General features: G+C 44.5%; 1 protein-coding gene across 1 annotated transcript in view; it reads left to right on the forward strand.

Moving 5' to 3' along the window:
• LOC145357589 (uncharacterized) overlaps nucleotides 1-13,175 on the forward strand; it is a 254,877-nt gene that overhangs the window by 135,127 nt on the left and 106,575 nt on the right. The gene's annotated exons all lie outside the window — the stretch shown is intronic.

A 13,175-nucleotide genomic window follows, 5' to 3' on the forward strand; every position in this document is an offset into this window, starting at 1 on the left:
CATCACAGTCAGCACAAGATAGAAATTCAGAACAGACAATTCTAGTGTCTATGGAACATTCTTTCCTCTCTCATTTGCCCTAAACGCTGTAAATCTCCATCTCACACACTCCCTCCATTCTCACTCTAATAATCACCTAATTCTCCTGAAGGTGCTGATTCAGGCTGATTGACATTTGCTAACTGGCAACATCCTGTTCAGGAACAGAGGTCAGAACAAACAGGAACTGGAATAGACAAGGGTCATGAGTGGAGAGGAGGCTCAATGTTGAAACGGCAATATGGGCTCGTTGGGCCCATGCTGTGTTGTTCTTTGGATTAGTCCATTCATTCCATCTGCTGTAGTATCACTAACTCTCTTGTCATTAGAAAATGTGTCTACCACATCCTTGAAAATATTCAATGATCATCAGCCTCCACTGGTTCCCATCTTTCCTCTCTCTCATTCTCCAAAAGCTGTAAATCTCCATCCCACACTCTCCCTCCATTCTCACTCTGCTGTATCTAATATTCACCCTCCCAATTCTCCTGCATGAAGCAGCACCCTCAGATCGACAAATCCATGAACACTGCTTCCTCTGCAGGACACAGAGACCTGACAATCTTCATACAGGCTCCAGATAATCTTTTGTCTATATTACTGGATTAAAAATGTGTGGAATAAACAAACTTGATTCATTTTCTTCCCTTCAGTTCCTGCAAGTCAACAATTGAAGCCCATAATAGGCTAGTGGGTCATTGTTTTTGTAACTGGTCGGCGCAACATCGTGGGCCGAAGGGCCTGTTCTGCGCTGTAATGTTCTATGTTCTATAATGAGAAAAGAAATGGAAGGGGAAGAATATAGAATTCTTGATACAGACTGCTACCTGTATATGTTTACTGAACATGAGACATGTGTCATATACGTAGTATTCCTTGAACAGAAGTATAGGGGTGATCTAAGGAAGAAATGTATATAGGCAGTAGAACCATAGAAAATTACAGCTCAGTTTGTGGTCATAACTGGGAATTCACTGCCTTTGATAGAAATCACAACAATATTTAACAGATTTAAATTAGAAATGTATTTGAAAGATAAATTAACTTGCAGGAGAACAGGGATATTTGGCTGTGTGTCTGGACATACATAATGTAACTAAAGTACTATATTACAAGACTAGAAATAGGCATAAGTATATTTTATTACAGAACCACAAATAATATATCTAATCTGTACAACATAACAATACTAGACATATGTCTGTCCTGTATTAATTTACTGTCTCCTTAAATGTCAGCCACCCCCTGGGGAAACCAGCCCTTTAATTGTGAACATTAGGAAAGAGCCCATCCTTTTATCCAGACCAATAAATGTGTCAGGCTGAGGGAGCAAAGGCTGTCAATGTCTTTCAGAGAGAGAGAGAGAGACCTGGGCCAACCTTTCCAGAGTCTGCTCCCTCCCTGGATTCACTTCCTTTCCCTTCAGTTGTTGCAGGTCCCCAGTTTCCCCCAGAATGAGAATAGAAATGGGAAGGGGGGGAAAGAAAGTGTTTTACTCACAGATGTTGGAGACAGGAGGGAGTTTGAGTCTGTCTGAAGTCAGAGAGACAGAAGCAGCTTCACTGGGCAGCAATCAGCAGCTCATTGTCTAACTTCCGCATTCACACAATGGGGGAGCTCTGATTGGCTGGAGGACCAGAGTCCTTCCGGTCCTCCAGAGTTCCCATTGGTCAATCCCCCCGCAGACGGACAATGAGGGGCGGAGCCTCACGTGAGTGTGGGCGGGACTTTTCCCTGCAGCCGCGCTGAGCTGCTGTCCAATGGGACAGCGCACCGGCCTTGTCCCGGGCCCCGCCCATGTGCCAGCCCTGACCAATGGGAAGAGCTGGAGGACCGGAAGGACTCTTATCCTTTAGAACAGAAGAAAATGAAGGTTCAGGAAGAGGCCGTTTGGCCCTCCAAGCCTGCACTCACCATACTGCCCCACTCAGCCATAATTCTCCATTCCCATCCTATTCATGTACTTGGCAAAATGACCCTTAAAAATCACTTCCACTCCCTCCCCCGGCACTGAGTACCCAGCACCCACCACCCTCTGTGTAAAAAACCTGCCTCGTACATCTCCTTTAAACCTCGCCCCTCGCACCTTACATTGACGCTTCCACCCTGGGAAAAAGCTTCTGATTCTACACTCTGTCCATGCTTCTTATAATCTTGTAGACTTCTATCAGGTCACCCTTCAACCTCCATCGTTCTAATGAAAACAAACCAAGTTTCTCCAACCTCTCCTCACAGCTAATGCCCTTCATACCAGGCAACATCCTGGTAAATCTTTTCTGTACCCTCTCCAAAACCTCCATATCCTTCTGGTAGTGTGGCGACCAGAATTGAACACTATATTCCAAGTGCGGGCTAATTAAGGTCCTAGAAAGCTGCAACGTGACTTGCCAATTTTTAAACTCAATGCCCCAGCCAATGAAGTCAGGCATGCCGTATGCCTTCTTGACGACCTTCTCCACCTGCATTGCTGCTTTTGGTGACCTGTGTACCTGTACACCCAGATCCCTCTGCCTATCAATACTCTTCAGGATTCTGCCATTTACTGTATATTTCCTAATTGTATTAGACCTTCCAAAATGCATTACCTCTAGCCGATCAGAGTGCAAATGTATTGAGGTTTACAGCATGGAAACAAGCCCTTGGGCCCAACTTGTCCATGCCGCCCTTTTTTCATCAACTAAGCTAGTCCCAATTGCCTGCATTTGGCTCATATCCCTCTATATCCATCTTACCCATGTAACTGTCTAAAAGCCATTTAAAATACAAAATTTTATCCATCTCTACTACTAGTTCTGGCAGCTTGTTCCAGACACTCACCACCCTCTGTGTGAAAAGCATTGCCCCTCTGGACCTTTTGTATTTCTCCCCTCTCACCTTAAACCTATGCCCTCTAGTTTTAGACTCCCCAACTTAGGGAAAAGATATTGACTATCTAGCTGATCGATGCCCCTTATTATGGATTCCACAAGATAATCCTTAAATTTCCTGCGTTCCGGAGAAAATTTACTCTTGGTAGTGTTGACAAGCAGAGAGATCTCGGTACATGTGCATAGATCCCTGAAAGTTGGCACCCAGGTTGATAAGGTTGTTAAGAAGGCGTACGATGTGTTAGCTTTTATTGGTAGAGGGATTGAATTTCGGAGCCGTGAGGTCATGTTGCAACTGTACAAAACTCTGGTGCGGCTGCACTTGGAGTATTGCGTACAGTTCTGGTCGCCACATTATAAGAAGGATGTGGAAGCAGTGGAAAGGGTGCAGAGGAGGTTTACCAGGATGTTGCCTGGTATGGTGGGCAGGTCTTATGAGGAAAGGCTGAGGGATTTAAGGTTATTTTCGTTAGAAGAAGGTTAAGAGGTGACCTAGGGTAGACAGTGAGAGCCTTTTTCCTCGGATGGTGATGGCTAACATGAGGGGACATAGCTTTAAATTGAGGGATGTTAATTATAGGACGGATGTCAGAGGTAGGTTCTTTACTCAGAGGGTAGTAAGGGCGTGGAATGCCCTGCCTGCAGCAGTTCTGGACTCGCCAACTTTAAGGGCGTTCAAATGGTCAGTGGATAGGCATATGGATAACATTGGAATAGTTTAGGTTAGAGGGTCATTAGATTGGTTCCACTGGTCGGCGCAACATCGAGGGCCGAAGGGCCTGTACTGCGCTGGAATGTTCTATGTTCTATAATAGTCCCAGTCTGTCCAGCCTCTCCTTATAACTCAAGCCATCAAGTCCTGTTAGCATCCCAGTAAATCTTTTCTGCACTCTTTCTAGTTTAATAATATCATTCCTATAATAGGGTGACCAGAATTGTACACAGTATTCCAAATGTGGCCTTACCAATGTCTTGTACAACTTCAACAAGACATCCTAACTCCTGTATTCAGTGTCCTGACCAATGAAACCAAGCATGCTGAATGCCTTCTTCACCACTCTGCCCACTGTGACTCCACTTTCAAGGAGCTATGAACCTGTACCCCGAGATCTCTTTGTTCTGTAACTCTGCCTAAGGCCCTACCATTAACTGAATAAGTCCTGCCCTGGTTCAATCTACCAAAATGCATCACCTCGCATTTATCTAAATTAAACTCCATCTGCCATTCATCAGCCCAATTGATCAAGATCCCATTGAAACCCTAGATAACCTCTTCACTGTCCACTATGCCATTAATCTTGGTGTCCTCTGCAAACTTATTAACCACGCCTCCTAAATTCTCATCCAAATCATTTAAATAAATTACAAATAACATGTGGACCCATCAATAATCCCTTCTGGTCACAGGCCTCAGTTCGAAAAACAAACCTCTGCTCTCTGTCATCAAGCTAATTTTGTGTCCATTTGGCTCCATCACCCTGGATCCTGTGAGATTTAACCTTTTGCAACAACCATGTGGTACCTTGTCAAAAGCCTTGCTAAAGTCCATGTAGACAACATCAACAGCACTGCCCTCAAAGCTTCTTAGTTACTCCTTCAAAAAAACTCAATCAAATTTGTGAGACAAGATTTCATAGAATCATGGAACCCTACAGTGCAGAAAGACACCCTTCGGCCCATCGAGTCTGCACCGACCACAATCCCACCCAGGCCATATCCCTATACATTATTACCCACTAATCCCTCTAACCTAAGCATCTTAGGACACTAAGGAGCAATTTTAGCACGGCCAATCAACCTAACCCGCACATCTGTGGACTGTGGGAGGAAACCAGAGCACTCAGAGGAGACCCACGCAGACACGAGGAGAATGTGCAAACTCCACACAGACAGTGATCCAAGCCGGGAATCAAACCCTGGAGCTGTGAAACAGCAGTGCTAACCACTGTGCTACCATGCCACCCCGATTTTCCACTCAAAGCCATGCCGACTGTCTCTAATCAGTCCCTGCCTCTCTAAATGCTGGTAGATTCTGTCAGAATATTTTGTGTAATGAATTGCCTACATATCCACTCTCCCATTGCCTGCTGTCTGTTCGAGGGAGGATATTTTTAATCCCAACCATGTGATTGACCATTTTTCTTTATGGCAAAGCTAAACTGCAAAGGTTCATTTGAATTAACTTCCAAGATATGGGTGGCATAATGGTTTGCACAGCTGCCTCATACGCCAGGGACCCAGGTTCAATCCTGGCCTTGGGTCGCTGTGTGGACTTTGCACATTCTCCCATTGTCTACATTGGTTTCCTTCCACAATCCAAAGAAGCGCAAGTTAGGTGGATTGGCCATGCTAAATTGCCCCTTAGCAGCAAGGGGATTAACTGGGTAAATACGTGGGGATATGAAATATATGGAACCTGTGTGGGATTGTTGTCAGTGCAGGCTCAATGGATCTAATGGCCTCTTCTGCACAATGAATATTCTATATCATCCCAATGTAATCTAGTAACTTATTCCTTCATTAATAATGGAACACCACTTTTGTATCCTCCCATCTTGCTGAAGATCCTACCGTCAGTAATTTTGAGTTGCCAGTCCTACCCCTTCCACAACCACATCACTAAGTAAGTGTTGATGGCAGAATAAAGGACAGCTCTGCCTGGAAGCAAAACAAATGCAGACTGGCACTTGGCAAAAAAAATTAATCAAAACGGACGAGAGAGTTCAGGGTGTGAAGTTGTTGAACTCAATGTTGAGTTCAGAAGGCTGTAAAGTGCTTCATTGGAAGATGAGGGGCTGTTTGTCCAGCTTGTGTTGGGCTTCTCCGGAACATTCCAGCAGGCCGAGGACAGAAATGTGAGTGTGAGAGTAAAGTGGTGAATCCGAATGGCAAACAAGCGGGAGGTCAGGGGTCATGCTTGTGGACTGGGTGGAGGTGTTCCACAAAGAGGGCAGGGAACAGGCTACAGATAGAACATAGAACATAGAACACAGAGTGCTGTGGGGAAAATTTAGAAAAGGGTGGCCAAATTCTGACATCTAAAATCTCAGACTATTCAAAAACTCGCAAAAGGCAATGTCTCTGTTCAAAAAACGTAACAACATTTATTTTAAAACATAAAAAGTCCAACAGGGCAGGCAAAACATAAACATACAGCCATTCGGGGATCTCCAAAGGGTTAAACAGCTCAGGTTCAGAACTGAAAAATCTTTCCAAAAGATCTGAGGCACTCAGCCACAATACAGAATGATTATAGATTTTCTTATCTATAAATTACACCTCCCTGAGCTTAGAATCAATTTAATTGAACAGTTTCACATCAATACATTCTCTGTCAGATACCTCAGCCATCTGTAAGCCTGCCGCTCAGCAATAATAGTAATTGATTGGCTCATTTAATTCAGACTTAACTCCCAATTTGGCTAAACTGAGTTCCTGGAATTGAAGTGACGACAGACACAGAAGCCAAAAATGAATGTTCCCGTAGGTTTGTTGCTGAAAGAAGCAGACACGTAACTCTGGCCCTAGAGCTGTGTCTACTTTAGTCTGGACAATGAAAGCTACCTGTTCACTAAGTTGTAACGTTGTCCCATGTATGAAACATAATTCTGCTTAGCTAATGATTTTCCCCAACCCTGTGGCTCTAAACTTGTGATCTCTACTATCATTCCTTGCAGCAGTGGTTTTTAGCTGAAGTAAACAATATATTAAAATACATTTATTGCTTTATATAATTTAAAATCATGTTTACTTGTCTTAACACTGTTACTGCATTCACATATGAGTAAAGTGTCCATATTAACTTGTTATAAAGAATCATTTCATTGCTTCCTTGCTATCTGTGTGTGAATCTCACTAACTTATTTGAAATTCCCTTCTACAAACCTTCTTCTCCAGTGAAGGAGGTTTTTCTCGGAGGCTAAGTATTGAGCTGAGTTCAGCTCATACAAAGATTTGTGAAAGACAGTCTATTGGCTAAAGAATTTCTTTATTGATCAACGTGTGCTGGGAGGGAGGTAGCTGGGGCAGTTCCACTCCTTTCGAAAGTCACAATACATTGGTTGGAGAGTTATACTATTTCAAAAGTTCATTTCACCCACCCAATCTGTCATCCTAACTGGATGCTCCAATCATATTAGTACATATTACTTACCTCACATATTATTTACCTTGGCCAATAGCATCCTACCCTCTGGCAGAGTGGGAATTCATTGGTCTGTAGAATCTGAAAGTTTCTGCCCACTGTTACTTAGCAACTTTTACTTACATAGGTCCATAGGGTTCAAAGGTTACTTTCTCACTGTCTCTTAGCAACTTCTATTATGTAGGCTATAGGGTCAAAAGTTCCTTTCCCACTCCTTATTGGGCCGAAGGGCCTGTTTCCTGTGCTGTGTTGTTCTTTGTACTCTTTGCTAAGCAATCCCTTATTAGTAAAAAATGAATAAACCTATTTATTCTAATGTCTGGGAAGCTTATACTTTCTATATCTCATTGTGATAAAAACTGTGCTCTGAGGCTTCATTGTTCTGGTCTGTCTCATTCAGCTTTTATCCCATTATGCTTGAGGGTAGTTGGCACTTTGGCCAAGTTGTACATGTTAATGCAAAACATTCAAAAATACATGTTTAAATTCTCTAACTGTGGTTATATGTGTCTCTATGCAAATAGAACCTGTGTTTAATATAGGTATAAGGCACATTGAGATCCTTATTCTACCTTAGTATTCTACCTCTGTTTTAGTAATCTTTATTAATTTTAGTCCCAGAATATTCTGAACCCTCCAACACTATAACTCCACAATTGCCAACTAATTCTGCCTGCCTTTCTACAGAACCTAAAGGAATATGGAGTGAGCAGAAAAAAACTTGGGTCACTTCACATAATTTTTAAAAAACTTCTTTAACAACAAAACAAACTTGATTTTAAACTTCATCCATTAATTCTTTTGTTACATTCCTCAATCTAATTATTTTAATTTGATCAGTTTTTCTTCGGGATGGGTAACATAAGAACATAAGAAATAGGAGCAGGAGTAGGCCATCTGGCCCCTCGAGCCTACCCCGCCATTCAATAAGATCATGGCTGATCTGTCGTGGCTCAGTTCCACTTTCCCGCCCCCTCCCCATAACCCTTAATCCCCTCTCTTATCAAAAACCCATCAACCCGCTTCTTAAAAATATTTAGCGAGGCAGCCTCCACCACTTCAACGGGCAGAGAATTCCAGAGATTCACCACCCTTTGAGTGAAGAAGTTCCTCCTCAACTCCGTTCTGAACCGCCCCCCCTTTATCTTGAGGCTGTGCCCCCTAGTCCTACTGTCTTTTTTGAGCGGGAAGAGTCTTTCCACCTCTATCCTATCCATCCCATTCATCATCTTATACGTCTCAATGAGATCTCCCCTCATTCTTCTAAACTCTAACGAGTACAAGCCTAGTTTATTCAGCCTCTCCTCATAGCTCAACCCCCTCAACTCCGGTATCAGCCTAGTAAACCTCCTCTGCACTCCCTCCAAGGCCAAAATATCCTTGCGCAGGTGCGGCGCCCAAAACTGCACAGTACTCCAGCTGCGGCCTCACCAATGCCCTATACAGCTGCAGCAAGACCTCCCTACTTTTATATTCAATCCCCCTCGCTATGAAGGCCAGCATCCCATTCGCCTTCCTGACCACCTGCTGCACCTGCAGGCTGGGTTTTTGCGACTCATGCACAAGGACCCCGAGGTCCCTCTGCACCGTCGCCTGCTGCAGTTTTTCGCCCCGTAAGTAATAGTCCTTCCTACCATTCTTCCTACCAAAGTGGACCACCTCACACTTGCCAACATTAAATTCCATTTGCCATTTCCTGGCCCATTCGCCCAGCCTATCTAGATCCTTCTGCAGACTCTCCACACCCTCCGCACAATTTGCCTTTCCCCCAATCTTGGTGTCATCAGCAAATTTCGACACCCTACACTCGGTTCCCTCCTCCAGATCATCTATATAAATGGTAAATAGCTGAGGCCCCAGCACCGACCCCTGGGGCACCCCACTAGTCACCAACCGCCAATCCGAATAGCACCCATTGACCCCCACTCTCTGCCTCCTATTTGACAACCAATCCTCTATCCACGCTAACACCCTACCCCCAACTCCATGTCCTCTGACCTTCTGCAGTAACCTCTTGTGAGGTACCTTATCAAACGCCTTCTGAAAATCCAGAAAGACCACATCCACCGGCTCTCCTCTATCCACCGCCCTAGACACATCCTCATAGAACTCCAGTAAATTTGTCAGACACGACTTCCCTTTAAGGAAACCGTGTTGCGTCTGCCCTATCAAGCAATTCCCTTCAAGATGCCTCGCAATTTCCTCCTTAATGACGGATTCTAACATTTTACCTACCACAGACGTTAAACTAACCGGCCTGTAATTCCCCGCCTTTTGCCTGGCACCCTTCTTAAACAACGGCGTAACATTAGCCGTTTTCCAATCCTCCGGCACTTCCCCGGAATCCAGTGACGTCTGGAAAATAACCACCAAGGCATCCACTATCACCTCCGCCATTTCTTTCAGAACCCTCGGATGCATTCCATCCGGTCCTGGGGACTTGTCCACAATCAGCCCCTCCAGTCTGTCGCGCACCACCTCTCTAGTAACAGTAATGTCATTAAGACCCTCCAGTCCTACCACCTTTCCATCGCTAACACCCGGCAAATTATTCACGTCCTCCTCCGTGAAGACAGAAACAAAAAAGTTATTCAAGACCTTAGCCATATCCCCATCCCCTACCACTAGGTCCCCTTTCTCATCCGCTAAGGGACCAACGTTCACCCTAGCCAGCCTCTTCCTTTTTATATATTTATAAAAACTCTTGCTATCCTTTTTTATATTAAGCGCTAGCCCAGCTTCATAGTTTCTCCTACCCTTCTTTATCAACTTCTGTTCTTTATAAACTGGTTCACTTGTTTTGTTAATTCTACACAGGCTCGGAGATTCAGATCCCAGACTCGATCATCCTTATCCTTTTCCTCCTTTTGCCACCACTCTCTGTTTTGTGGGAGGGTCGTGGGGATTCCAATCAGACCTGTTCATTTTATCACAAAAGTTCAATACTGCGGATGCTGGAATCTGAAACAAAAATAAAAAATGCTGGAAAATCTCAGCAGGTCTGACAGCGTCTGTGGGGAGAGAACAGAGCCAATGTTGAGTCAGAGGCTCTTATGAAATGTCATCAAGACTCAAAATGTTGGCTCTGTTCTCTAATCAATTTTATCCAGAAGTTTCTTGTTCTTAGTTTCCAAATGGCAGGTAAGAGAGCTGCCCAGTCCCCACTCCAGCTCTGATTTTTCACTGGCCATGCCCGGGTAGGATTATAACCATTAGAATCTACTCTCCGAGATCCGCTTTTCAGTTCAGTGCTACTCGGAATATCCCATCATTTCACTGATTATCAGGTCACAAGTCCCTCACAGTTCAAATCACAAATTTATGATAAAATAATGTGAACAATGCCTGAGAACGCTTCTTAACTTCTTCACTAACTACCCACCACTGTTTGTTGATTGGTCAGACTCCCTTTTTACAGATTCGGGTATCTCAGCTGCTGAACACCAGCCTGTCCTGGAATAAGTTTAATTCCAACTCATTCTGAGTAAATATTCTCACCGGGTCCTCTGTCAGTTCCCTGCTGAGCAGCTTTAATGGTTCCTGATTGCAGAACTTTACTTATTTTTTGACATAGTGAGCTGTTCTGATCTGCCTGAAAGCAGATCCAATAGTATCTTTCCAAAGGGCAAATTCTTGAGGGTTACTCAGAAATTTCACCTGCTCGAGTGCTCAGAGGGCCAACATGGACACGATGGGTGGCACGGCCTCCTTCTGTGTTCACTCGGCTTTGTTTGCAGTTGCATTGTCACAATGCTATCCTGCTGCTACGTGGCTACCTCTGCCCTTAACTCATCGATCTTGTTTGTAATACTCCTTGCACTTCAGTATAAACAATTTAACCCTGTCAATTTCCCTTGCTGGACACTTTTTAAACTTTGTTTCTGTAATTCCACATCTTCAGTGTCACCAGCTAATGTTCTATCTCCGTTTTCCTGATCTGAATTTGATCTATCGAATCCGATTCCTGGAATCCCATCCCTCTGCCACACTTGTTTAAACATTTTCCAAAAGAACTACCAAAAGCTCTCCCCCCACACAAGTGCATTGGTCCCAGCTCTGCCTGGATGCAGCCTGTCCGGTTTGTATGGGTCACACCTTCCCCAGAACCGGCCCCAGTGCCTCAAGAATCTGAATCCCTCCCAGCTCACTATCTTTCCAGTCGTGTGCGCATTTGGCCTATCCTCTTATTCCTGCTCTCATTAATGCGTGAAACTGAGAGCATATTTGAGGTCCTGCATTTTAATCAATCTATGAACTTCCTGTGCTCAGTTTGGCAGGTCCTCATCCGTGAGGCTCTTGTTTATCATGCAGCCTCCCCAGGACATCCCGGACTCTGGCACCAGGCAACATCCTTCATTCACATTGCAGCCGCAGAAATGTCTGCCTGCACTCCTAACTATTGAATCCCCTTTCACTAAAGCCTTGCCATTTGTTTCCTTTCTGCCCATCTGTGTACTGGAGCCACTCACTGTGCTGTTCTCTTGAGAGGCCACCCCCCCCCCCCACACCTTGCCACCCCGCCCCGCACCCCTCCGCCCCCCCACAACCCGCTCTCCCGACGCACCCCCCACTCTTCTCCCACCCCGCCCATCCCCTGCCCCCCCACCCCCCGCAATGGTATCCAAAGCGGCATATCTGTTTTAGATGGGGATGACCACAGGGGGCTTCTGTGCTACCCGCCGGCATCATTTCCTGTTCCTGATGGACACCATTTCCTTTCTTCCTGTGAAATCCTCACCTGCTGAGTGACCGCCTCGCTAAATGTGCTACCCACGACTTGCTCAGATTGCGCATACTCCACAGCGATTCCATCCACAGCTCAACCTCCGAAATCCAGTTAGCTAGAAGCTGCAATTGGACACATCTTCTGCATACATGGTCATTTCCCACATTATGCAGGAGGAGCATATCACAAGTTTGAGATCTCCTGCCATGACGTCTCTCTCAATTAAGCTCGTTATTCCCTTTAAAAAGCTGTTAGTTAGGGGCCTTATTTATGTCAATTTGGACTTCTTTTAAACCAAACATTTCTATTATAATTGTACAGTAACATGCTATACTCTGTTTTTAAGTCCCTACCTCAGTATTAAACAATAATTATTTCAGTGGATTGAAAATACTCACCAGGACTTATTCACCAATCTGCTGCTTTGGTTGGTCCCACATCACCTTGAGCTGACGTTTGTTGACTGCTCTTGAGCACATGGTACTCACACAAACCCCTTTCACCATGGTTACAGTGAGTCAAACCCAGGTTCCCCCAGTGCTCCTGAGTGAATCCTCACCAATTGTGCTCTTATAACACACTCAATCTCATTCACATTCCCAGCTCCACTCTCAGGCTCACTCATTCTCAAGCTCTTTGTTTTTGAGATCTACCTGTAGTGGTAGGAAAAACACTATTTACTGTCCAGGATAAAATAAACATCCTTCATCAGCTTTTGTGGATCATTTCAGTGGAAATGTGTTCCCCCAGGCTCAAACAGCAAAGTTATGAGACCAGTCAGAACATACCCATTGTATAGAACCTTGGTTAGGACTCGGCCGGAGCACTGAGTGCAGTTTTGGACCTTAGGGAAGATATTACTGCCAGAGAGGGGGTGTAACAAAGGTTCACCAAGTATGTTCCTGTCCCATGAAAAGAGGCTGGGGAAACTGGGCCTGTGTTCTCTAGAGTCTTGAATAATGAGAGGTGAGCTCATTGAAACTTATAAATTACTTAAAGGAATAGACAGGGTAGGAGCAGGTGAGATATTTCCCCTGGATGGAGAGTGTTGTCATCCCAGTTATGTTATAACTGGAAGGGAAAATCCCAGAATGGAACCCTGGCTCAAAAGACAAAAACGTTTACTATTTTTTAATCAAATGTGAGGTACTGTAATTTGGAAGGTCTAATACAGATCGGAAATATACAGTAAATGGCAGAACCCTTAAGAGTATTGATAGGCAGAGGGATCTGGGTGTACAGGTACACAGGGCACTGAAAGTGGCAATGCAGGTGGAGAAGGTAGTCAAGAAGGCATACGGCATGCTTGCCCTCATCGGCTGGGGCACTGAGTTTAAAAATTGGCAAGTCATGTTGCAGCTTTATAGAACCTTAGTGAGGCCGCACTTGGAATATAGTG

The sequence above is a fragment of the Carcharhinus amblyrhynchos genome, chromosome 23, assembly GCF_965287045.1.
Source record: "Carcharhinus amblyrhynchos chromosome 23, sCarAmb.v2.hapA, whole genome shotgun sequence".
Taxonomy (NCBI): domain Eukaryota; kingdom Metazoa; phylum Chordata; class Chondrichthyes; order Carcharhiniformes; family Carcharhinidae; genus Carcharhinus; species Carcharhinus amblyrhynchos.